The 26,067-nt window shown below is 35.1% G+C and overlaps 1 long non-coding RNA gene and 1 pseudogene across 2 annotated transcripts in view; one reads left to right on the top strand and one right to left on the bottom strand.

Moving 5' to 3' along the window:
• The window catches only part of LOC150094322 (uncharacterized), an 84,517-nt gene extending 59,679 nt beyond the window's left edge, over positions 1 to 24,838 (top strand). For both annotated transcript variants that reach the window (XR_016550219.1, XR_016550220.1), the window contains exons 2-3: positions 13,725 to 13,937; positions 24,627 to 24,838. This is a non-coding gene — a long non-coding RNA (uncharacterized LOC150094322). The remainder of the gene's footprint in view (positions 1 to 13,724; positions 13,938 to 24,626) is intronic.
• Positions 1,631 to 4,395, bottom strand: LOC150094323 (dnaJ homolog subfamily B member 4 pseudogene; annotated as a pseudogene).
• Positions 24,839 to 26,067: the final 1,229 nt, after the last annotated feature.

Here is a 26,067-nt window from a genome sequence, read left to right as displayed (position 1 = left end):
CCATACTTAGTTGCATCAGCTCTAGCACCATTCTTGTATAATGAAATTATCTTGCCTTCCTTCCACTCATTAGAAATGTGTGTGTGTTTAGATTTCAACAACCAGATTAAGGGCACAACTGTTCTTTAGCACATTCCTTTAATATGCATGTTGATGTCTCATCCAAACCCTTACAATATGTTTACAAACTCTTCCACTTCTATCTTTTCATCTCGATCCACCTCAGCTTCCATAAATCAGTGAGTTTGTCAGGCATGATATCTTGCCAAAGTGATCACTTAATAACTCAGCTATTTCCAGTGCATTCAACACTTTCTTGTTCTCTGTATTTACTAATGTTATTCTACCTTGATTACTGTTCATTTTACTCACCACATAATGAAAGAATTCTCTTGGATTTTCTTTAATCTGTTCAGGTAACTTCTTTTCATTGTCTGATTTCACCTTTCTCACCATGATTATCACTTGTTTTGCCTGTTCTTTGTATTGCTCATATGAATGCTTATCGCATTTCACACAACATAAGTTCTTTAATATTTACTTTTTTATCTATTTCATGCTTTAAAATACGATAATGAGAAATATTGTAGCCTGTACAGTGAATGAACATCCCACCTATCACATAGCAATAAAGTTCTGTATGGTCTTCAGTGCAAGGGGGGGAGAGAGAGAGAGAGAGTCCAAAATCTGGAAAGTGTGTGTTACAACAAAATATTGCATGTTACTTCATAAATCTCTTTCCATTATTAAATTTGTATGTTTTATATTCTCATATTCCTCAAAAGAAGACAAATCTAGATTACAAATAAAAAATAATTAAAAAATTATTATTTTTTTCATTTTTCAAGAACTAAAAATTAATCTAATGCAGCAAGTATCCTTTACTATATATATTAATAAACTGATTTTGAAAATATGACTGGCTTCAGATTAAACAGTTTTTGTCATTTATAATTCAAGCATAATTTTTAATAGCAACGAACATTAATCATGCATTAATGTGAAAATGTGTTTATACTGTTATTATTCTCTGGTACCTCCGCTGGTCTTTTCCAGCCTGCAAGAGCATACTACGGAGTTTATTTATAAGTTATCCACTGAATTAGTTAATAACATAAAAAATAATGCAACTTCTTCCCTAACTTTGCAGGCTTGGTTGGCTGAGTAGTTAGTGAATCTGCTCTCCAACCAGTTGGTTGTGGTTTAGAATCTTGCCATGGATATGGATGTTGATTGTCTTAGGGTGACAAATGAGTTTCATCATTTAATATGAGACCACTGCCCTGCTTATTGGAGGTCTGAAGTGTCTTGAAAAAGCTCCACGTTTGGTCTCTAGAGTAGGCAGACCAGGTAAAAAATGAATTACAACACAGAAAAATTATTAAAAATTAATAAAAAAAAATAGAAAAATCCTTTCCCCATTCACATTACAAAATCTGCAAGTGAAGGATCCTCAATTTTATTGTTATGCTAGTGCCAAAAAAAAAAAAAAAAAATAGGATTAAAATTATGCAAACCAATAAAAGTTTACTTTAGTTGTAGGTCGCTAAAAATATATTCTCGGACCAAAGCTTTCATAAGATTTTTATCTAACGACAACAATTAATAAATTATGCAACCAGACATGAAATCAGTTTCTGTACTTTTTATTTTACAAAGGGGACTATGAACAGGTATACCTCATAACCCCCAAATTAGTAAAAACTGTGACTACTATAATTACAATACTATACAAAGCAACAGCATGCTCATATGATTACTCATCATATTTCATACAATATAGATTATAACGGCATCAGCGAAATGTAAGTAGATAATAAAATTTGCATTCGTATATTCAATTTTATGTTAGTATATAGAACATTGCTGCTGTTTTGTATGGGGGAAGGAAGCAGCAAAGATTATTAATTAATTATCGCATTTATTTATCAGGTGCTAAAGTAAACCTTACCCTGCAGTTGAAGAAATTTATCTACATAGATACTTGGAACAGGAAACTATTTATTTTAATATTTAAAAAAAATATTTATTTCACCTATTGAAAAAAAAAAAAGGTGAAAAAACAATGAACGAGCGAGACGACCGTAAACAACCAAGGCAATAAATATAAGCTGCAAAATCCGTTTTTTTTTTTTTTTCTCCTTCATAGAGGAACCTAGCATTCCGTCAGTTCGATAGGAAGGAGGGGGGGGGGGAGTCACTGTCTTTCCTGACATCATTTAGAGAATACGAATGTCACATGACTATGATTTAAAATAAACAAGCCACCGATTAGATAAAAAACACCGAAAAAATAATGCGTGCAAAACATTATTAACATTTTATTTTAGAAATTAAGGTTAAATAATATACTAGGATGAATATAACTTTTACCACGATTAAAAAAAAAAAATTGAAATTAATATCCTATTCTCTATCAGCGGCACTTGTGTATTCGGGATAACTTTCTTTTAAAATGATAGATCCAAATTGAAGCAGCGAAAATTTGAACGTCACTTCAGAGTTTTATTATTTATCATATTTATTATAATCTGGTATTACTATCTTATTAAGACCACTACTGCTTGGAAACTTTACGTGGCTTGAAAATGTATTCAACAGACAAAATGCACGTGTATTGTTTGTGCACAAATAAAGAAAAAAAATTTTTTTTTTCTATTAACCTTTTCATTTACATTATTTTCCTGTTGTAAGATATATTTAATAACAGTATTAAAATGAAAAATCGTGATTAAAATAAATGGCTCAGGTATCATAATGTCAGCCTCTTTGACCACTCATGCAGGAAAAAGTGATCTTAACACATTTTAAAAATGAGTTATTTACTTCGAAAACGTTATGAATGCTATGATACTTTTATCTTAATGAAAACGAAAAATACTCACCCGATTAAATAAGAAAATACAGCGCTGCTTTAATTATGATTATACTGAAAAAATTACGTACATGCCAAAAATATTTGTCCTACAAAATACACGGAAATAGATAAACGAGCGTAAATATGACTAGATTTCATAGAAAGATGCACAAGTTCTTCAAAATCATTATTGCCTGATTATCCATCCGGCTTCAGTTCATATACAGACCGTGTAGGGACTTCCGTGAAGCTTCTTTATTATACTGCTCATTTTTATTGTTGATCATATTTACTGTATTATCAAGGCAAGATTTTGAGTAGAGTTTTTATACTTGTCTCTGGGAGATCATCCGGAAACACTATATCAAATGTTACAATAAGATCACCTGTTTTGGTCGGGTCTTTAGATAAAGGCAATCCATAACCAGTTAACCGATGCACAGCATTAGGTTTCACAATATTGTTTATCCGTAAAGTCTGCACCTTCCCTGTCAGTGTTGGAATTTGAAGTTCGGTTCCACATAATGCCTCTTTTAATGTTATTTTAGCCTCATACACAATATCAACATCCTCTCTTTTGAAAATAGGATGCCGCTTATCCTTAAGTATAAAGACAATATCTGCCGGTATTGTATTAGGTCCTTGATTTCCTTCCTTTTGAAAAGTGATTTTTGTTCCAGCCTTCCATCCAGGTTTAATATCGAAATCAAGAATTTTCTCTTCAGTTCTTGTACTTTGGCCATCCGGGTTCAACACTTGTTTAACAATTTTTATTTTTTTAGTACACCCTTTGTAAATATCTTCTAAAGAAACAGACAGTTCATGTTCAACTGGCGGATCTTGTTTTCGTACTTTATGTGGGAAAACTGTAGAAACACTAATTGTCCGAAATGGTCCATTTCTTCCCATGAAACCACTAGTAAAGGAGTCATTGTCTTCCCATAAATTGCTTTCTCCATTGAACATAAATTTGAATGGGTCATCTGTTCCAAAAAACTCTGTGAATGTAGCCCTTGGATCTCCATGAAAATTATACGTATATTTATAGTATGATTTCGAGTTTTCACCTCTTTTTGACGCACCATCTTTTAAACCCTCTTCCCCATATTTGTCATATATCTTTCTCTTTTTTTCATCGCGGAGGACTTCATATGCCTCCGCAATTTCTTTAAATCTCTCCTCTGCTTCTGATGACTTATTTTTATCTGGATGGTAATGCAAAGCAAGTTTTCTGTAAGCTTTTTTAATTTCATCTAAAGTAGCACTTGAGTTTAAACCCAATATCTTGTAATAGTCTTTTCCCATCGCAATGCTTAAACAGAACTAGTTGTATAATCAACATAGCTGAAATACAGCTGCATCTCTGTGTTTAAGAAAATAAAGTTACTGAAAACAGCAAACTTTCGCATTGCAGAAAATGCTTCTAATATAAATAAACTTAACTCACTTTGATTTACATGTAGCAGACAAGACATCATTTGAAATCGCTGATATGATTAATAACTGTTAACTTGCACACCGATGGGAGACGAAACATTCTGGAAATTTCTATAGAACGGTGCGATAACAAAAATTCAAGTCTGACGTACACAAGATAACGTTCTTGGCGTGTGGTGCCATCTACATTTTATTTATATAAACAAAATTATCTGATGAGCAACAAGCATTTTGGATAAATAGACAAACAGCTGCAATATTTATATTAAAGCAAATAATAGAAAAAAATTATTAGAATGCAATGCAGTTCTCTATCCTTAGAGATCTATCTTATAATTTGGACCTTTAAAATATATAATAACAAAAATCTATACAAAAGCAAAAGAACCTAGTAGGTAGCAGAACCTAGAACGGAGGTAGCAGGGTTTTTTCTCCCGGAAACTCGGGTTTTTCATCCCGCATACATACAAATCGGCCCTTCAGAACACACGCAATTTACAGACAAAAATTACTAGTTGTGGTGTTGGAGGTGGGCGGTAGATGGCGTTGATTCGTAGTAGAGGTAAGGTGTAGAGATAGTTGAAGATGTCCTCCCACGATGAGTCCTCTGACTCCTTGGAGGTATCAGGAATAATAATAATAATAATAATAATAATAACCTATATATATATATATATATATATATATATATATATATACAAAAGAAATATATTGAGAAACCACGAATCGGATATACTCATGTTTTATTGGCTGTAAATGAAGATGACGTAAACGTATTGAATCTTCACGTAACGTATTTTATTCTTTAAGGGTGAAGGCGGAGCTTGTTTAGACTTCTGGAAAATCAGCGAGCAGCATATGAAGTATGCAATATTAACAACCACAAAGTAACAGTTGCTAGAAAATCCACGAGGTGCAATTTAGAAATGAAAGTGAGAAATAATTGGACATCTTAAATGATAAAATATTTAAGAGTGTAACTAAATAATTACGGAACTTCCCAAATTTAAACACGTCTTAAATCTTATCTGGAAGAATAAGAATACAAACAAGGAACTATAGAGTTGTTAGACTACCGTATACAGCAAAATCACATGTAAAAACTATTATAAGATGATAATTTAAATTTTAATGACAATTTAAAGAAAATTATTAAAAGAAATAGAATTCAACGACATAATTACAGAATTTGCTACTGTGACGCTAGAAAAAAACGTGATATTATATTATTTTAGAAAAGTAATTATTCTAAAGTTTTGTTTCTTTTTATTGTTATTATAAAATTAAAGTTTTTCTTCTCCGCAATTATATATATATATACATACACATACGCAAAGGCTTATGTATGAATTTATATGAATGAATGTTTGTGTATGTGGTGTGAATAAATGCAGTGAAACATGCTTCGTTTTGTAGCGCTTTTTACAAAGTATGGAGTTTTATAACACGCTTTGTATTAAATTTTGTTTTAAGATTAGCAAAACGAATAAAGAAATGTGAATTACGTTTCTTTAGTCGTTTAAAAATATTAAAAAATAGCATATGAAATGCTATTTTGGGATTTACTTTTAGTGGCTCCAACCATTTAGAGGGAGGGATGAGTTTAGCTCGAAAGCCATCGGGAATTACTATCAACATGTGACATATAAGAGATTGTCTGGTTGGGGATGGACAAAAATGTACAGAGTTCGAAACGATCAATGATTAATTGTATGCAAGATAGAATATGATGTTGGCATACTATAGGCTTTTGCTGCAACTCAATATGTTAACTGGAGATCTGAACAAAAACGCTCGCGCGTCCAGCTTTTTTTTTTTTTTTTTTTTCCCACGCCGAATTTGGTAGTGGACAACTTATTTTCTTTATTGATTTATTTTTCTTCTCTAGGCTGATAGTCCCCTGGAAATGAGGTCTGAATCCATAGGGACAGGCCTTCCCGTTATAAGTTGAATTTTAGTCGCTTACTGGAGGAACTTGTTCTAGGCCTTTCTTCGACAGGTTCTCGAGTAGTAAATCTCTTGCACGAGCAAGTAGGGTTTTTACCTCTTGAAAACTCGTTTTTTTTAATCCTACAATTCAAGACAGCAGATTGACCGCAAAACTCACTATTTCAGTCATTATATAATGGATACTGTTAGGGACCATGAGATGGCGGCAGTTGTTTAATGTACTCTGCTCCCCAGATGCCTATTAAAATCACTTATAGCCTTGGGCCAACTATCTGTGATGGCTAAGGTTGGAATTAACTACCTCCAGCAATGAAAAATGTTAACAATGCTAAACAGCCGAACCAATTCCCTTTAGGGAATAAAAGCGTTAGCTTATTTATTATTTATTTATGATGAGCCTAAGCACCGAATCCAAGGCTTGAATAATACACACTAAAAATCTGATTGTTAGTCATTAATGTTATTAGGTATCAGTTTCATAAATTTTGAAGCGTTTAGTTCAAATTTACCTTTACCAAATTCTTGGTCCTCTGTGATAGCCATCTTTGGCAGAATGAGCACATAGCATGAAAGGACACTATGGATGTGAAATTTATACAAAGTCAATGGAAAGTAACATGGGGCTGTGAAGTGACAGATAGAGAGCTTCTTTATCTCTCTTGTCTTGATTATTAAAAATTATTGTTGGCTAACCTACAACTTCCTCAGCATCTGGTGATTCTGGTTCCTCTATTTTTGACGACCCTTGATTGTCAGTGTCACTCGATTGGAGTTAATTCACGAACATTTTATGTGTCTTCTACACTTCCTACTTAACAATGGCTTTTCTGACCCAAGATAGTAAGGTCGGGATCAGAAGTATCTATTGAAATATTTCTTGCTGAATAATGCCAGGTTCCATTCTGTATTTTTTAACATGTTAGTTTTAAGCTGGGATTTTATTGTTATTTTTCGTTTATTATTGTTTATTGCGTTTATAAAAATATGTCAATTTTTTTGGTAATTTTATTTTCTTAATTGCATTAAACAACATTAATATCTAATCCATTTATGTAATCTGTTCACATTAAGGGTTAAAAAAAAAGAAGCTTAATCTCTGACCATGGCTTAGGTTGCCCTTTCATGCTTTGCTTTATCCTCTTTCTTTCCTCCCCCCCCACTTTTTGTATAAACATTTTTTGTTTAAAAATGCCGCATCGTAGCATTATTCGCATACCAAATTGTTAACAGCTGTGGACCAAGGTTTTAAAAAGTTTTTTTTAAAGATTTTTAAGAGTTAACCAAGAAAAATTAGACTCAATTTAAGGGCACCAAACAATGAGAGAAGAGTCCCAGAGCACTCTAGCCCGCTCGGGAAAAGTATAAGTATGGTCCCGTTCTTCCTAAACTGTTTCTCATTCTTTCCCCAACATCTCATTATCCACTTCATTGTATTGGTGGCAGACTTTGGACGCTGAGGTCTCGAGTTCGAAAACATAACAGATCATAGTTTTGGCGTGACCGACATTGTCTGTTTACTCGGTGATTAGTTACACCTTGTTAGTTAGACTTTGGCGACGGTGAACCCTGCAGTCGGCCATAAAAGTCTTTATTAGGGTAATCGGAACTAAAACGAGCTTTACCTTTACCAACAGCTGAAATCAGCTCAGTGGCGCCAAATTTCTTTGGCGGTGAACCTTAAATGAACGTGACAATCTTTAAAAATGCCGCATCGTAACATTATTCGTATACTCATCTATACTGCCGTAGGCCAAGTATTTAAAAGTATTTTAAAGAATATCTAACGATTTCGTAAAATAAATAAATAAATATATATATATATATATATATTTTTTTTTTCATATATATATTTATTTATTTATTTTACGAAATCGTAAAATAAATAAATAATATATATATATATATATATATATATATATATATATATATATATATATATATATATATATATATATATATATATATGAAATATAAACATAAATGGAACACGTTCAAAGAATGAAAACAGAAAGATTACCAAAACAAGCCTTAAAGTACAAGCCATTAGGGAAAAGAAAACCAGGATGTCCTCTTAAACGATTCAACGATGACTTCTAAGGCCGGAACAGGCCATGCTAGGCCTAAATCCTTGATACGCATGATGATAATATATATATATATATATATATATATATATATAGAGAGAGAGAGAGAGAGAGAGAGAGAGAGAAACTGAACTTTTATTATTATTATTATTATTTTAAGGGAGAGTTAGACACGATTAGGACCAGAAGACTTGCACCTAAACTATACTGTGGAGTCTGATAAGGAATGAACGAACGATCAAGCAGCAGACACACAAATGAACTTCGGTGTATATTGATTTCAATTACAGACGCAATCAGTTAGATTATATTTGTTACGAAAAAAAATCGGAATAGAATTTTTTTTTTGTTTTTTGTAACCTTATAATTTATACTGGAATGATATGTTATATTGTTTCAAAATCACGAAATTGGCTTTACTATGTGCTCGCCAGTTTCTAATATAAACAAAATTAGTTAAATAAAGTTAATTAATTTCAGTAGTATCTTTAATCAATGATAAATTTAAAAAAATGATAGAATCTCGCTAGTCTCCTTCCTTCAGGTCTTCACTGACACTGAACCCAAACTATCAATGAATCAAAGTTTTTTGAGGAAAGGATATTGCATACACCTGCTGTCATAATGTGAGTTCTACTGTCTTTTTTAATTTTATTATTATTATTTTTTTCAATACTGGGTTAAAAAACCGAGTTTTATCGAGTAAAAGCACTACTTTTACTCGATGACTTTTAGCTCGTGCTAATGATTGACTAATTCGGGAATTACCGAATAAACTAATAAAAAAAAAGTTCAACTGGCTGGCGAGGACAATCGAACCACTCACCATCTATTAATAATTTCATTCATGGAAAGAAAAATTCGTAATTTATTTCTCAAACTGTTATCACATTTGACAAAAAGTTGAGAAATATTTTCAAATTTTTAATAATTTCACTATCCTGCAAAAAAAAAAATCACATATTTATAAGTCTTTCTGTACATTACATATCATGCTACTGTTTTTTTTTTAAATTCGTTTTATTTTTGTACGTTTTCTCCTCTTGTGCTTTTTACAAAACAGACAAGTTTTCTGGTCCATTTATTTTTAGCCTCACTAAAGACAGTTGCAGGTGGCGTTACTCATGGTTATCTGTTGTCTTGAACAGGTGTTTTCGCAACAGAAGAAAATGTTAGCTTGTTGCACTCGTGTTATGTTAAACGGTATGTTCTCTTTAAGAGTATACTGTCGCAATTGTGCCAATTATTTATTCTCTGAAAAATTTTATGCAAGTTGTTTTGAAATGTTAGTTACGCCTCTTCGCAATATTTTCTCATGACTTCATGGACAGGATGTGTAGGAAATGTATCTTAGTTTGACACTAATTTCTAGAACAGTTCTGTAAATCTTTTTTATGGAATTCAGTCTAAAATTTAATATCGATTTTTTTTTAGTAAAAAGTAAATAATTATGTGGGAATGAATGAATAAATACACATGGTCATCAAAGACTAGAATGTAATTCAGGGCAGCAGCGCATCGTATGTGTCTTTATTTTTTTTGTCTCGTAAGTGTGAGTGGATAATCATAAATGTTAAACTGTGACCGTCTAGGACAGGGGTTCCCAATTTTTTTGGTCAGAGACGTAATAACAAAGACTCCCACGAACAATAAGCTTCAAGTTAATATATTTTATAAACAATTTTATCATTAATATCATCAGCATCATTAGCTTTAACATGGAACTTTAGCTCCCACGGCCTTAATTTCCAAGTATCCTTGGGCTTTCTAACCATTATACAAGGATAAGGCAGTTATCCCTATGCCTATAAGTATTCTTGTTTATAGATGCGTCTGTTTACGGGGAAGAAAAACCCATCTACCTTCGTATGAGACCAGCTAACTCACCTTTAGTCGAAAGAGACCAGATAAAGGTTCCTCGCGTCATGGACAGTAATCGAATCCAGGTCTTTTCGACCAAAGAGCTTCGTCTATACCGATTGAGCTAAGGAGGATCTTTATAATTAATATAATTTACTATTGTTTGGACATTATTTGCCATCTCAGCAATCCTTCGTTGCACTGTATTATTACTAAATGGATGCTCCTTAAAACTGGATTAGCATCCTATTTCATAACTGATTCTATTGCTATTTTTATAGAGAATAGAATTATTTCCTCACCAGTGGTTACAGAATGGTTTCATAAAGGTCTTAAGCGTTGTTGTGATTTGAATTTTTTTCCCTTCATTCTCTTGACATATTCAAGGTCTTTGTCAATTTTATCAGTTTGCTGATTTTTCAAATGTTCTTTCCAGTGGAGGCTCGTGGCTTGAAATCGTGGGGGTGCTGCAACTTTCGAAATACACATACCCACTGTAAGTACAGTGTATACGTGTTTGGATAAAATATCAAAATTATGGTAAAAATTTTAAAAAAAATTAAACATGAAAAAATATTGTTTATTATCGATAAAATTATACAGTTTAGTATAATTCAAAATTACTTAAAAATGAAATCCATTATCATAACCCCAATAATGTTCTAAAATTAAAACTATAACACATGTTATGTCTTTAATTGTAATATCCAAATATTTAAAGAGAAGGAATAAACACGATAAACACTACGAACACTCTACTACTGGCCCAAACTGCATATAAACAACAGTGGAACTGCACGACGGACAGTGCCGCATTACGCTAATAGCTCGCATCTCACTATGACGTGCATATGCTTGTGCGCGTAGCAATATGGCACTGTGGTAAACACAGTGCTGCTAGCGTCTCTCGCCCCCCTAAGTGCTACAAGATTGGATTTTTATTATTTTTTATACAAAATAAGAGAGTTGTATAGGATTGTTGATGATAAAATTAAATATTACAAGCAAATATTAATAAATATATTTATATATCGAGAAAAATTAGGGGTGCTGCAGTTCCGCAGCGCCAATGCACGAGTCGCCCCTGGTTCTTTCATTTTTGAAGGTTTCATAGCATCATTACTGAATATTTTCTCACATAAAAGACACATTGGTTTTGTTTCATTATTGGGAGAAGGCACAAACTGAAAATTTAAATATTCTACTGAATATTGACGACATTTATTTGTGTGTGTGTGTGTGTGTGTGTGTGTGTGTGTGTGTGTGTGTGTGTGTGTGTGTGTGTGTGTGTGTGTGTGTGTGTGTGTGTGTGTGTGTGAAACAATTAGGAGTTTTCTGTAAGAAAGATTCAAGAAATGATTTCAACGCAACTCGAACTCTTTCTAAAATAATTATTTTAATGAGAAACTATTACAACAAAATGAATAATCCACTCTCAAACACTGCGCAACGAAAATATCTAGTGACACTAGAAATAGCATTGAAGTTTGACGACAGCAATGGCGGTTTGGAAACCGAGCATCAACACTCGAACTAAAATCTGCTTGGACACTAACTAAAACAATTTATTTGTTTTCAAGAGCACACAGTTGATGTGCTGCCAGGTACAAAAGGATGAACCACTTTGCTGACTGCCCGAGTTACAACTTGTTTCGTATACTAATTCTATTTTTCTAGAGAATTATCTTCATGAGGAAATATTTTCTTTAAACACACCTAAAGTAATGTTACCGACCCCCGCTGGCTTTATTAGGAACTACCCCCCCCCTTCCCCTCAAACTTGTTCTAAGACCGTGGCTGCTACCGACCACTTTGGGAATTCCTAATTTAGGATAACAATTTCAAATTGTTTTGGTTTGCTGTTTGTTCCTGACACTTCATCCTTCTCCTCAAAGTACTGAGCGGGGGGGTGGGGAATCATGTCTTAATATGTGTTCTAGGATTTCTAATAATCTCCGAAATATATTTACCACTATCCTTCCTAAGGTTCCATATTTAGCAACCAACCATGGCGCTGTAGTTGCTAATCCTGTTTCAAACTACTTATTAATTATCGTGGATCATCGTCCCGCTTATCGGAGGCATAAAGTGGCTTTAAAAAGTTGCATGTTTGGTCTCTAGAGCAGAGTTTCCAGAATATGTAAAAATAAATAAAAAAAAATACAAACAATATATAAAATTGATAAAAATGAAGAAAAAAAAATCCTTAACCCACCAATGGTAGCAAATGTAGTATAAATTTGCAAATAATTTTTGGTGTATGTGTGTGTGGGGGGGGGGGGGACCACAAAAAAAATTAAAATTATTGAATAGTTGCTACATTTTAAGAATATATAGAACAGGAATGGAGAAACCAAACTTCTTGAGTTAAAAAAAAAAAAGTACATAAATACGTAACACGTCACAAAAATACAGATAGCTTCGAGTTGCACGCATACGCGCAGGACTAGCCCTCACTGTTTCAACCTTTCTCACTTATTTTCGTGTGTAGAAATTCCAACCAAGCAAAGCAGTTGCTCAATATACTGTTAAACTCATCTCTGCATCAGAAGTTTATAAAATCAATGTTGCAAAAGTGTCATAGAAGTGAAACGAGACCTTCAAGAAGAATCAAAAATTGTGAAAAACACCGCGGATTACCCAATTTGTACCATTTTATAAATTTTAAAATTTAGAGTTACCAAGAATGGCTCCTAACACACACACACACACACAGAGAGAGAGAGAGAGAGCGTACGATAAAAATACAGTACTTTAATCATAATTTTGATGTTGCTTCTTTCTACTGTGGAACTAAATGTATGATGATAGCCTTGTATTATAACAGGTGGAGGAAGCGAGGGATCTTCGAATCCGGGCGCGTAAAGATTTGAAGTTCAAAGAATATATCGCATACACATGATTAAAATAGCATAGTCGAATACTACTATAGTAGTGGCGGCTAGTCCATAAGGGCTGCAGCCCCTCCAGTATAAAAGGAAGTTCCTGTTTTATTATCGCCGTTCTTAACTTTTTATATATATATATCTAAAAACCGTCATTTTCTTGTTTGCAATACAATACCGCTCGATAGTATTTTATATAATTCATTTTGTAGCAATAGTTGTATTTTGCAATGGTCAATGTGCTGTGCGGGTTAGGGCTAGTATCAGTACTGGCTAGTATACTCAACGCTGGAGCTGCATTCAATGCAAACCGCTACCTAATGGGGAAAACTTAGTGTGTGTGTGTGTGGGGGGGGGGGGGGGGTAACGCCTGATTTACACATAGTTTGGGCTGTTAACATTGCAGCCCGAGATACGTTGCTTCTACACGGGCACAAACAACACAAATTAACTTCGTTGTCGTCATCGTAGGTAAATAATGTGGGGTGTTCTTTTTTTCTATTTAATTCTAGCATTTAATTTATATCTTTGTAGAAATGAGCGAAGAGAATAATTCTGTTAAATATTGTTAAAATCTGTTGTATTTTAGTTTTATTAATAATATCATTTTTTCAATCAATACTGATTTTTTTTAAATTTTTATTGCTACAGCCATTTTAAATTTTTATTGCTACACCACTACAAGTTCTTACGAGCCGCCACTATAATATAGTACGAAGAAAATCGACATGTAAAGATAGCGATTGGTCATTCCGCTATAAGGACTTTAATTAGACACTTCTCGACTACTGCATGCAGATTTGGTCCCCCGTAGAGCAGCAAGCTCTGGAAAAGGTTCAGATGCAATAACAAAGACAGTATCAGGTTAGTGGAATACTTGCTATAATGACAACTTGAAGGAATATAAATTGCAGAGTTTGGTAAATAAATATTGGAGAGGCGATATAATTGAGGCATATGAATTAATAGATACCTCCCCACCCCTCAAAAAAAAAAGTGCCGTTTTCGTAGGGAAAAATTCAGTGATATTCCTAGATAAACTGAATTACTAGGTTTCTCATCCGTTGATACCCAGGGGATCAAGACAACATTCAAACAATTAAAACAACCTCGTCTCTAATATCGTAAGGATGGGAACGAAACTAATTTAGACGATAAAGAAGGTATCTTCAGTTTCTGTTTTGTGTGTAATCTAAGTTTCTTTTTATGTCACTGTACCACTTAACTTGTTTTCTAGTGATCTTAAGTTCGGCATCCAATTTGTTGAGGAGTAGAAAGGTAATAAATCGAATGTGTCACGGATCCAGTTGATTTATCGAGAGCGTTGCGGTTGCTATGGAATTATCCCGTAGTGACGCACTTTAGAGTGCTTTGGCCGTAGTCTCAGTTGAAGGGAATGTAAGTGTGTGTGTGTGTTTAGTGAGTGGATAGCTGGATGTGCATATTTTCGGTCCTCACCGTTTTTGCCTTATTTACATTTACTTTTGTAATACAGTGTAGCAGAGGCGTAGCTAGGGGGGGGGGCACTTTGAACCTTTTTGAACTTTTGCAGTATTCTAAAATACAGTCTAGAGAACTCATTTTCAAATATTGTAATACTACTGCGAATTTTTCTCACAGTTGCTGTAAGTTTTGCTAGTTGTGAGAAGAGTTTTTCTAAATTAAAATTGATTAAGAATTACCTACATTACCTATGAAAGCCTTCGCTAATGTCATCGACGATTTTGCTAACAGAAAAGCAAGAAAAATAACATTTTAGAATGTTGGAATTAAAGTTTTACTTCAAAAATAAACCTAGTGTTTTAATTTATTTCCCTATACGTCGTTTTGACTTTTTGTAGTATTTTTGATGTGGATTGAGAGGGGCGACAAACTCAGGGACCGACCCGGGCGACAAAAGCTCTAGCTGTAGTGCGGCATTGATTCTGCAAGTTTTCTCCTTTGTAGATGTGTTGTGTTGTGATCATGGGACTTCATGCACGTTACTGCACACATCAGTCTATATGTATATAGTGCGACAGTCTATATGTGATATTATGTAATATGTGCCAATTTCGGGAACGTCTGAATAGCATCCCGTGCATGAAACAGAGATCTGATTTTTTTTTTTAATAATTAAAAACACTAATTATTCAAGAAGAGCCTAAAAAGGCTTCATTTCGGCGATGTAAATTAATAGCAATTGGGAGGTTATGAATCCATCCTTATTTCATAGTCAAATATATAGATAAGAAACCTTTGGTCTATTTATTTTTTTGGAAATAGACCAAAGAGAATATAGTTCGTGGCATGGAGGTAAAGGGAAACAAACAAACAAACAAAACTAATAAAAGATGAATTTATAATACCCCTATTTCTATTAAGATGATTCTTTTACTAGTCATTCGTGAAAATGAATTGGCATATCGGTTTTATTATTGTCCTTGTGCCAGGAGACATAAATCGATTTAAGATGTCGACGAATCACAAAAATTCATTATTATACTTGGATGTTCACAACCAGTGTTCATGGGTTTTCATGTTTCTGAGGCACACTGGATCACCCGAATGAAAACCAGCTCCGTTTACGCGTACAACGAAATTCACCATTCATATACGTAGGCTTGTGTATGTCTTATCTCTCTCTCCCTACCTCGTTCTATCTCTTACATTTTCTTCATTTATTGTCATATTTTATGACTTAACTTGTTATCTGATTTCTTCTATTCATATTTATACACAGACACTTAACAATATTGCACGTTTAACATTACTAAATTACGAGTATATTATTATTCATAAATTTTAATCAAATTAATAACTATTCAGTTCTTTCTTAAAGTTATATAAATTCACCTTTCCTGTGCACGTCCGTCGCTGAAGGCAGACATTCCACATATTTTTTTCCCTAACAGTAAATACCAGCCTGGTTGGCCAAGTGGTTAGTGGATCAACAGGTCGCTGGTTCGAATCCCGCCATGGGTATGGATGTTTGTCATTGTATTTAGATGGGCCATGACTTCATCGCTCGTCTTAATCACCACCATTCCGCTTATTGGAGGCTTGAAAGGACTTGAAAAAAATTGGGTCTCTAGGGTAGGATTTTCGGACTATGTAAAAATAAATAAAAAATCCGAAAAAAAATCCTTATCTTTTATCTACAGTACGAATGACTAAAGGTTTTACTCTCTTCTTCACTACCCTTTTTTTTTTTATATATAATTATTCTTTCTTCCATTTGAGCCAGTTTTGTCGAAGTGCAGCAAATGCCTACTATCCTATACTCTGAACTGACCTCTGTACTTCAATGAAATCTATTCTCCTCTGTCTCCTGTTAGATAAGTTCACCAAATTAAAATTAACCAAGTGATCCTTATAATTATCATAATACGTTCCCTCTATATACATGTAGTCAGTCCTTACAGAATATGCCATGATTTTCATAACCATCCATAAAGATCCTTGAGTAATGTCGAGAACCATAATCCAGTATTGGCATGTCTTCCTTCCCTCCTGTTTTACGCTTATGCATAGATCATGCAGGATTTCGAAACCAGATCGATCTGACGAATAGGATTAATCCTTACTCCCGCAGTATCCCATGGCTGTAAATCTGTGTTTCTCTGGCGGGGGGGGGGGCTGTTTTGCGGTACGATAAACCCAAGTTTCCAAGAGGAAACCCTGCCTTCAATGGAGACCCCGTCAATGAAAAGCCTTTATAAAGGTTGTTGTTCGCATCTTAGACTGGTTCGAATCCAGGTCTTTCCAACCAAAGGATATCGTCAAAACTGAGTGACATACGAAAACTTTATGACTTGCCCAAAGACATATCTAAAATATCTTACATAAAAATGTTATCATAATTTCCTTTCTTCTACGAGTGAGGCTTCTTTTCAGTTTTAATAGTTGTCTTGCCAACACGACCTCTTGAACTTAAATTTACTTCTAACCAAAATATCCAAATCATTATATTCATTATCTTTTTTTAAAGACTGCTGTTCAACTTATATCCATCTAATATTATCTTCTTGCTGAATCGCATGTATTTACTGTAACTGAACATATTTTCACGTTAAATTTTAAACCCTAATCCCCATCCACTCTTCCGATCGTTTAGGATCATCCTATAAAAAACTCAAATCATTCGAACAACTGGATACTCTTCAGCCTCATATCATCAACTTCTTCTTCTGCAGCTTCTCCCACTTAAGTGGGGTCACTGTTGATGAGTCTCCTCCACATCCTCCTGTCTTGGGCTGTCACCACATCCAAGTTCTTCATCCTCAAGTCCTCTTCTACCAGCTCCGACCCCCCATCTCTTCTTTGGCCGCCGACGATTCCTCCTTCCTTGCACATCCATCTGCATGACCTTTCTTCCCACATACTCTTCCTCCCTCCTCATCACATGACCAAAACATCTCAACCTTGACTCCTGTATCTTTGCTCCTAAGTTCGTAACTTTCACTGTTCCCCTCACATAGTCATTTCTCTGAAGATCCTTTCTGGTCACACCGCACATACACCTAAGCATTCTCATTTCTGCTACTTCCATCCTGCTGATGTTATTTTTCCTCAGGGCCACAGTTTCTATAGCATACGTCATAGCTGGCCTCACTACTGTCCTATAGATTTTGCCTTTCAGATTGATCGGCACCCTCTTATCGCCTAACACTCCAGCCATCTCCCTCGAGTTCCTCCAACCCTCTTGTATCCTGCACCCCACTTCCTTCTCAGCTCCTCCATCTTCTTTCACTGTTGAACCTAAGTATCTAAAGTCCCTCACCTTCCTGATGACATTTCCTTCCAGCTCCAGATCTGTCTCCTGGCCGCCGTCCACTGTGCAACACATATACTCTGTCTTACTTCTGCTCAGTCTCATACCTCTCTCTTCCAGTACTTTTCTCCATCTTTCCAGTTTAGTTCCCGCTTCTTCTCTTGAATCTGCACACAGCAAGATGTCATCTGCATACAACATTGTCCAAACCGCATCTTCTCTCATCTCCTCCGTCACCACCTCCATCACAATATTAAACAGAAACTGACTTAATTTTATTTCTCTGAACCTTTGTGCAAGCCAACTGTTACTTGAAAACTTTCTGTCTGTCCCAGACAGGTCCGAACTCTTGTCTTCACATTTCTGTACATCTCCCGCACCAACCTGACATATTTCTCCGGAACCTTCTTCTCCCTCAGACACCTCCAGACTTCTTGCCTTGGCCCTCTATCGTATGCTTTCTCCAGATCAATAAATGCCAGATGTAGCTCCCGTTGTTTCTCTCGAAAAATTTTCCATCATCTGCCGTAACCCAAAGATAGCGTCTGTTGTTGATCTTCCAGGCATGAAACCAAATTGTTCCTTTTCAATCTCCACCTCCTTTCTCAATCTTCCATCAAGAACCCTTTCTAGGATTTTCATTGTGTGGGACATCAACTTTATTCCTCTGTAATTTTTATAGTCTTGTGCATCCCCTTTACCCTTGTAGATGGGGATAAGAGTACTCTCCCTCCATTCCTCAGGTATATTTTCCTGTTGGCAAACTTTCATGAACAGGTCACACAGCAGGTCAATTCCCTCTTCCCCCAGTGCCTTCCCAATGCCTCCACTGGAATCCTGTCGGGGCCCACCGATTTTCCATTCCTCATCCTCTTCATGGCCTCCGTCACTTCCACTCTACTGATGTTCTGCACCATCCCCTCAGAATGCTGCCTATCTTCTCTGTGAGTCCTTGCATTTTCCTCATTCAAAAAGTCTCTCAAAGTATATTCTCCATCCGTTTCTTATGTCCACATCATTCCATAATATTCTTCCTTCAGCGTCTTTGATCTGCCTCACATGTAAGATGTCCTTTGCTGCTTTATTTCTACATTTCGCTAGTTGGTAAAATTTTCTCTGTCCTTCCTTTGTTTCTAATTGATCATACAGATCTTGATATGCCATGTCCTTCGCCTGTGCCACAACTCTCTTGGCTTCTTGCTTTCTCTCTCTCTGTACACCTCTCTGTCCTCTTCCACTCTTGACTCATCCCATGCAAGCCTCATATCATTAACAAAGAGAAAATTTACCCCCAATATTTTTACCCACATCGATAACATGATTTATAACACCGAATCGTCAGAGTCAGATACCCTTCCCAAGAATCTGGCTCTTTGGACGCTGCCCGCTGCCTTCTAAATTCCTACCAGCTGTCTGTCAGCCAGTTTCCTACCCATCATTAAGTTTTACATAGAATGTTATCAAAGGCTTTGTTAAAATGCAAATAAATCACATCATAGCCATTGCCTTGGTCTATTTTCCTCGCGACTTCATCATCATATTTCTTAACGAAACTATGTGCTGTGCTCAGCAGTAATTCCTGGTAAAATCATGGACACGATTCTTAATTAATTTTCCCATTATTTTGCTTATAACATTAAGAAGATTCCTGCTAGTCGCTACCTGGTAGGCAACATAAAATTACAGAGTAGGACTGTCGAGAGATGATGTGCGTAGCGCGAAAAAAATCGCCTGTTCTCCTCTGAAAGTAACTGCAACACCACAATTGTTCATTTGGAAGCTAAAAAAACACGTTTCCATGTCGGCGCAGCCGCACTCAAGCCTAACATCAGCAACTCCAAGCGTCTGGTGGAGTTCTGTAAAAGCTCGCAGCGATTGGACTCTAGAGCAGAGGAAATGGTTCTTTGGAATGATGAATTACCCTTCGCTATCCGACTGATGAGTCTGAGTTTGTCAGATGCCAGGAGAACGCTATCCGAATGTGTTGGGGCAACTGTGAAGTTTGTTGGAGGAGCACCAGTGACAGGGAATGTTAACGCTGCGATCTATAATGACAGTGCAGAGAATTCTGTGCTTCCAACTTTATGGCAGCAATTTGGTAAAGGTCCCTTCCTATATGAACACGATAATGCCCGTTCGCAAAGCGATGTCTGTGTGCAGAAATGGTTTGATAAGATTTTTTGAAGAACTTGACTGGCCCGCACAGAGTCCTGATTTCAACCTCCATCGAATACTTCTGAGATGAATTTGAACGCTGATTACACGCTAGGCAGAATCGCCAACATCAGTGACCGACCTCAGTAATGCTCTTCTGGAAGAATGAATGAAAGGATATTACCGCAGCAACATACCAAAAGCTAGTGGAAAGCCTTCCCAGAAGAGAAGACTGTTATAGCAGGAAAGGGTGGTCCAACTCAGTATTAATGCCTTTCATATTAGAGTGAGAGTTGTGATGAGAAAGTGTCTAGATATGTTTTATCAGTTAGTGTATGATCAAGATTGTTAATAAAAGTCGTGGATAATATCCTGCACGCAGCAACCATGTCTATATACTTGGTTGCTTAATCCAGATCTAACATCACCGCAATTTGTTAGTTGAGTCGCACAATCTTTTTTGTCATCATCTTTTTTCTTTTTTTTTTTCGCAGCGATTCTCGATTTAGTCGGCTTTTGAAAGAAGTAAATAGGATTTATTTCCCACAAGAAAAAAAAAAAGTCCTCTCCAAAAATCTATCCGAATCCACATACCAGGGTGGTCTAAAATGTTCTCGGCCTCGACTATAGATGGCAACACAATCGGCATTTTTTTTTTTTTCTAAGTTGGTACATCTCTCCTAAGCATTCATGTGAAATTACAAGTCATTCTATCAAGTAGTTTGTTTTATACAGCTGTCTGAAGCAAAAGTGTTGTCTGTATTCCCTTGAAATGGATAAAATTCTTTGTAAAAGAAGGTCGCCATAAGAAATTCATTCGAAGATCATAAAAATTTATGCGCACTCTTCTCCTTCGTTTTCGGCAATTAATAACTGGGCTGCCAAGTTTAAAGGTGACCGAACCAGCCTTGAAGATGATCCACGTGAAGGACGTCCGAAAAGTGTAACAACGCCAGAAATCATTGATCAAGTGCACGATATGGTATTGGATGACCGGCGAGTCAAAGTGCGTGAAATTGCTGAGACTATCGGCATTTCCAAAGAACGTGTATTAATTTTAAATGAAGAATTGCAAATGAAAATGCTTTGCGCAAGATGGGTGCCGCGCTTGCTCACAGCAGATCATAAACGCACTCGCATGAAAATCTCTGAACAGTGCTTGGAGCGTTTTAACAAGAACAAAACTGATTTTGTGCGCCGATTTATTACTATGGATGAGACTTGGATTCACCATTACACACCAGAATCCAAGCAGTCAAACTAGTGGACAGAAGCCGGTTGTTCAGCGCCAACGAAGACAAAGTCGAAGAATGCCATGATGCTCCATCAGCAGGAGCATCATGGCATTCCATCATGGCATCGGTGTTTTGGGATGCTAAAAGCAGTTTGTTTATTAATTATCTTGAAAAGGGTAAAGCAATAACCGCGGAATATTATTCTGATCTTTTATCCAGACCAGACGAAAAATTTCGTGAGAAAAGACCCGGTTTGCAGGGTCTTTTCTCACGAATTTCATCTTTCATCAGAACAATCCACCTGCGCACAAAGGTGTTTTGGCAATGGGAAAATTTAGGGATCTGCAATATGAATTGTTGGAACATCCACCCTCTGACTTTTATCTCTTCCCAAAACTAAAACTCTTCCTTGCTGGTCAGCGTTTTCCTTCGAATCAAGAGATGATCACAGCTGTAGAGGGGTATTTTGCATATCTTATTGAGAACCACTACAGGGACGGGATGCTGGCTCTGGAGCCACTGCTCCAGAACCAGTATCCCGAAAAAAGAAAAAGGAAATAAACACTAGAAAATTTTTCAAAAGTCTTTTCCTAATTAAAATTCTTTTTTTTTATTTTATTTATGTTGTGTCTTCTGTTTCTATACTATTTGTCATGTATTGGCGATCACTGCAGATGCTCAGTCAGAGGTCGTATGCAATGCGTAGTGTGTATTCGTAAATCGTCTACTCAACTAAAGATTAAATCCTGAGTGCGCCACTGCTCTGGAGTATCGCTGGAATAAATGTATTAGTCTGAAGGGAGATTATGTTGAAAAATAAAAATAATTTTGAAATTAGAAATTCGTTTTTTCATCGTTAGATTGAGAACTTCTCAGACAATCCTCGTAGTTACGTATATATACCAAGCACTTCGGAGCATTAGGAGTATTGGCTAAGAGGCAGTTTTGTGCTCCCTTCCCCTTGTGTGTGTGTGTGTGTGTGTGTGTGTGTGTGTGTGTGTGTGTGTGTGTGTGTGTGTGTGTGTGTGTGTGTGTGTGTGTGTGTGTGTGATTCAATGTTTCATTTGCAAAACAGCAGTGAGACGTATAAAATATTAACTAATTTTGACGCATAACCGCACAAATCAGTTTTGAAATTTTATTTCATCGTTCTATCCATGCAAATCTAATTAAGTATACAGAGTTTATAAATATTCATAAATATTCGATTTTTAAACCAGTTTTGCAAAGTTACTAGATTAGTAATTAGCAGCTAATTGATATATTTTTGTAAAAGAATTCAGAATCACTTTTGTGCACAGATACGATCCAATCACTGAGAATGTTGTTTTAAAATATATATTGCTTTCAATCTTTTCGGTAGCAGGTTTGAAATAGTCCCGCAAAGCATTATCATTTTTTCCGAAAATGTAATCATAAGCATCTAGTAATGACCATTTTAAAGCACCTTTAATTTTGCTCCACAGTGCTGGTTTGTTGCAGGAATCATCAGGAAAAGTTTCGACGAATTCGTTAACTCCGTTTTCCGTAACTTCGTTAATTTTATTTTTCAATTCATTTACTCGAGAGGGATTTATCTGCGACGAATCACCATTGAAATTTATTGAGTATTCTTTTGTGGCTTCTGGGGGTTCTGTTGGACCATCGGCAAAATTATATACTCTAAAAACGACTGTTGAGAATTTGGCGAAAATCATTTGAAATTTATTTTTAATTCTGTCTCCTATTTCCTTCATCTGACTATGGAATACTAACTCTGCAAAACAGGAAAAACTTATATTATTATCTACAATGAATAACAATGTTCAATGTACAGATTCCAGAGAGATTTTAATGTACACTCGCACAGTAAAATTACACGCTACGAGCAGTTATACGATTTTAAATTATAAAACGCTGCAAAATTATATTTACTTACTAGATTTGCGTGCATTAGCGCGAGGCAATTACGTATTTTTTCATTATAATTTTATCATTATAGAATAATTAAACTTTTATTATCATAAAGCTGGTGAGAGCCCACAATCCCTCTTATTGAGGCCTGAGAGGCTAAACTCTCTAAGGTAGATTTACCAGACTATGTAATTTTAAGTTTTCAAATGCAGAAATTTACATTCATGTAAATCAAAGAAAAGAGTGTATCTTGGCCAATTCACAGCGGTACAGTGTAGAAATCGATGCTGCAAAATACACTCACTACAATTCGAACTGTGAACTAACCATGATCAACTAGTAATGAATAAAAAGAGAAGACATTGTGGTTAACTTAAATATCCAATACTTACGGTCTTCATCATCCAAATCTGAAGGTATAGCAACAGCGTCTGACATCTGAATTTGTACAATCATTATCAGAAAGATCAAACTTTTAAACATGATACCGCTCATGTTTAAAAGTTTCGTGGGCATCATATTTGAACTAAATAGGTCTTCGTCACTCCCTTAGCTGATGACTCTCTGTGGTATAAAAGAGTATCATTAATTTGTAATAATTGTTAGGTAATAATATAAAATAAAGGAATCTGTTACATGAATTAAATGTAACAGATGGAGTATTTATGAATGTATCGCCAATTGTTGTTAAGTCGAAAATTAAAATACACACACACAGCGAATATTTATTATATTTGAAATACAATAAATTTCTTTAGTTACTTTTCAAATAAATTATGTTGTCGTTAATAAACAACAACAAAAAAAACAAAAAAAAAACACAGTTATATAAGAATTACTTTCTATTTACAGTGTCAGCGGTGTTTACAATAACAGTTAATTCCAAGAAGTAGGCTTAACGAACATTATTGTGATAATTATTTTTATGGGGATCCTAAATGCGAAAAGTCGTTTAACCTATAGTAGTGTAATATTTCCGATTGGCAGGTTGCGAGAGTAGCATTTATTTAATCCGATGTATTTTTTCAATTAGTATATTTAAATATTTGTAATATTTTACTAGAAATTGATAAAAAAAGAAACTATACAATGTAAACGTATAGTTTATAGAGTTCTATTACTTGTTTATTGTCTGACTTCATTATTGGCGTTTGGCAAATTAAACGTTTCGGATTTAAAATGTTTGATTTTGTATTATTTATTTCTAGTATTTTCTGCTTATTAATAACTTAAGTAACTGCAAAAATAAAATTTCTCAATATTTGTGATTGTGTTTAAAACTTGTTATTTATTGGTAGATGGCAGGAACTGCCTAATATGAAAGCAGCATAGAGTGAGTTGATGTCGTGTGCTTATGCTTTTGGTTAAAATGGATATTTTGAATTTGTACAAGTGTAAATAGGAAGTAAATCAATGAAATGTATTATAGTATGATTTTAAGTATTAGGACCTGTGAGTATTTTTATTTATTTATTTACGTGGTTTTGGATGATTATTGATAAATATATATTTTTTTAGATTTTCGATGATATGATATACTGGAGAGAGGGGAATAGGCTTAACTCATGTGGTTGCAAATACCTGCATAGGAAACCAGAATATGCTGTTTAAAATGTGAATGTAAATGTGATTATGGGAAAATTGTAAGCATACTGATTGACAATTATTTGTTTGGCTGATGGCCTGCATTTAAGTAATATAAAAGTTTTAGCAATAAAATGGCGCATTTAAGTTGTTGAAAACTGTACTATAAAATTGCTTTTGAGTCTATATTATTCTGCGGTTAATTAGCATGTTTGTGTTTAAATGTAGTGTAAGTCTTTAATTAATTTTATATTTTTATTTGTTTTGCATGTTGTGTAAAAAAACAAATGCAGTTATCATTAACTGTTGTGTAATGGAACTAAAATTTGTATCCCAGGTCTGAATTATGGTAGCGATCAGTAATTTACATAGCATTTCACACCACTTAGTGGAAAATTTAGGTCATCAAGTGAGCATTTGTACACATCAGTCAAAATTGAAAAGCAAGGAGAAATTTGTTAACGTTAGATCAGAAAGTTTTCATATTGTACTTGCTATGATATACATAAGATGGGAGGTTTGCACCATTGGATAGCAGTAGAGCAGTGTTTCTCAATGTGGGCAATTTGAATATTTTGGGGATCATTTAGAAAATGTACATACACATATTTATATTATACTTTTTTAGAACTTGGCTGACTATTATGCTAGGGGGGGGCATCAAAATCTTTGAGACGTTGAGGTGGAGCATGATCCAAAAAACGTTGAGGAACACTGCAGTAGAGGATATGTAAAAGGTTATATGAGTTTGGAGGTTAAAAAGGTTGAGGGTGGAATAGCCACTGTTACTAGCGATGCGGGGAGTAGAGAGAGAGAGGGGGGGGGTTTCCCAAATTGTGGAGCATGACAAAAAGTTTCTGTAATAAATTTGATCATACTGCTATATTCATATGTATGTTTGATTCTTGGATATATTTGCTTTCTTTCATGTTCTCATTCCATGAAAGAAAATTCGGTTACAAATAAACGAATAAGGGTGAACTTCCGTAATAAGTCCTTGGACTCCTTGGAGGTGTCACATAATAATAATAATAATCTTTTTGAATAGCTGGATGTTGTAGTACTTGAGAAAAGCTTCACGGGGAAAGCTATTCCAAAGTATGGACGTAAATGATACTTGTAAAGAGAAGAAAGAAGTCCCCGGAGTCAATAGTCAAAGAGTTTTAGTCTCAGTTCCACTGACTGTGCTGGAGCCGAGTGTTGCTTCAGTTATTCATCCGTCTAATACTGATAGTGCTAAATTCAAACTCAAGTTGCCGCAGATCTACAGTGCTGTGAAAATGGCCTATCATTTATTTCTGACACTACAATGTCGCACTCACAACGCCTCGAAAGAGAAATGGATGTGGCCAGAATGGAAGTGGAATGTATGAGA

This window comes from Typopeltis vanoorti, chromosome 22 (genome assembly GCF_054136105.1).
Source record: "Typopeltis vanoorti isolate ZY-2024b chromosome 22, IOZ_Tvanoo_1.0, whole genome shotgun sequence".
Classification (NCBI taxonomy): domain Eukaryota; kingdom Metazoa; phylum Arthropoda; class Arachnida; order Uropygi; family Thelyphonidae; genus Typopeltis; species Typopeltis vanoorti.
The sequence above is the reverse complement of the archived record's forward strand: the minus strand, read 5'-3'. Positions and strand labels throughout refer to the sequence as shown.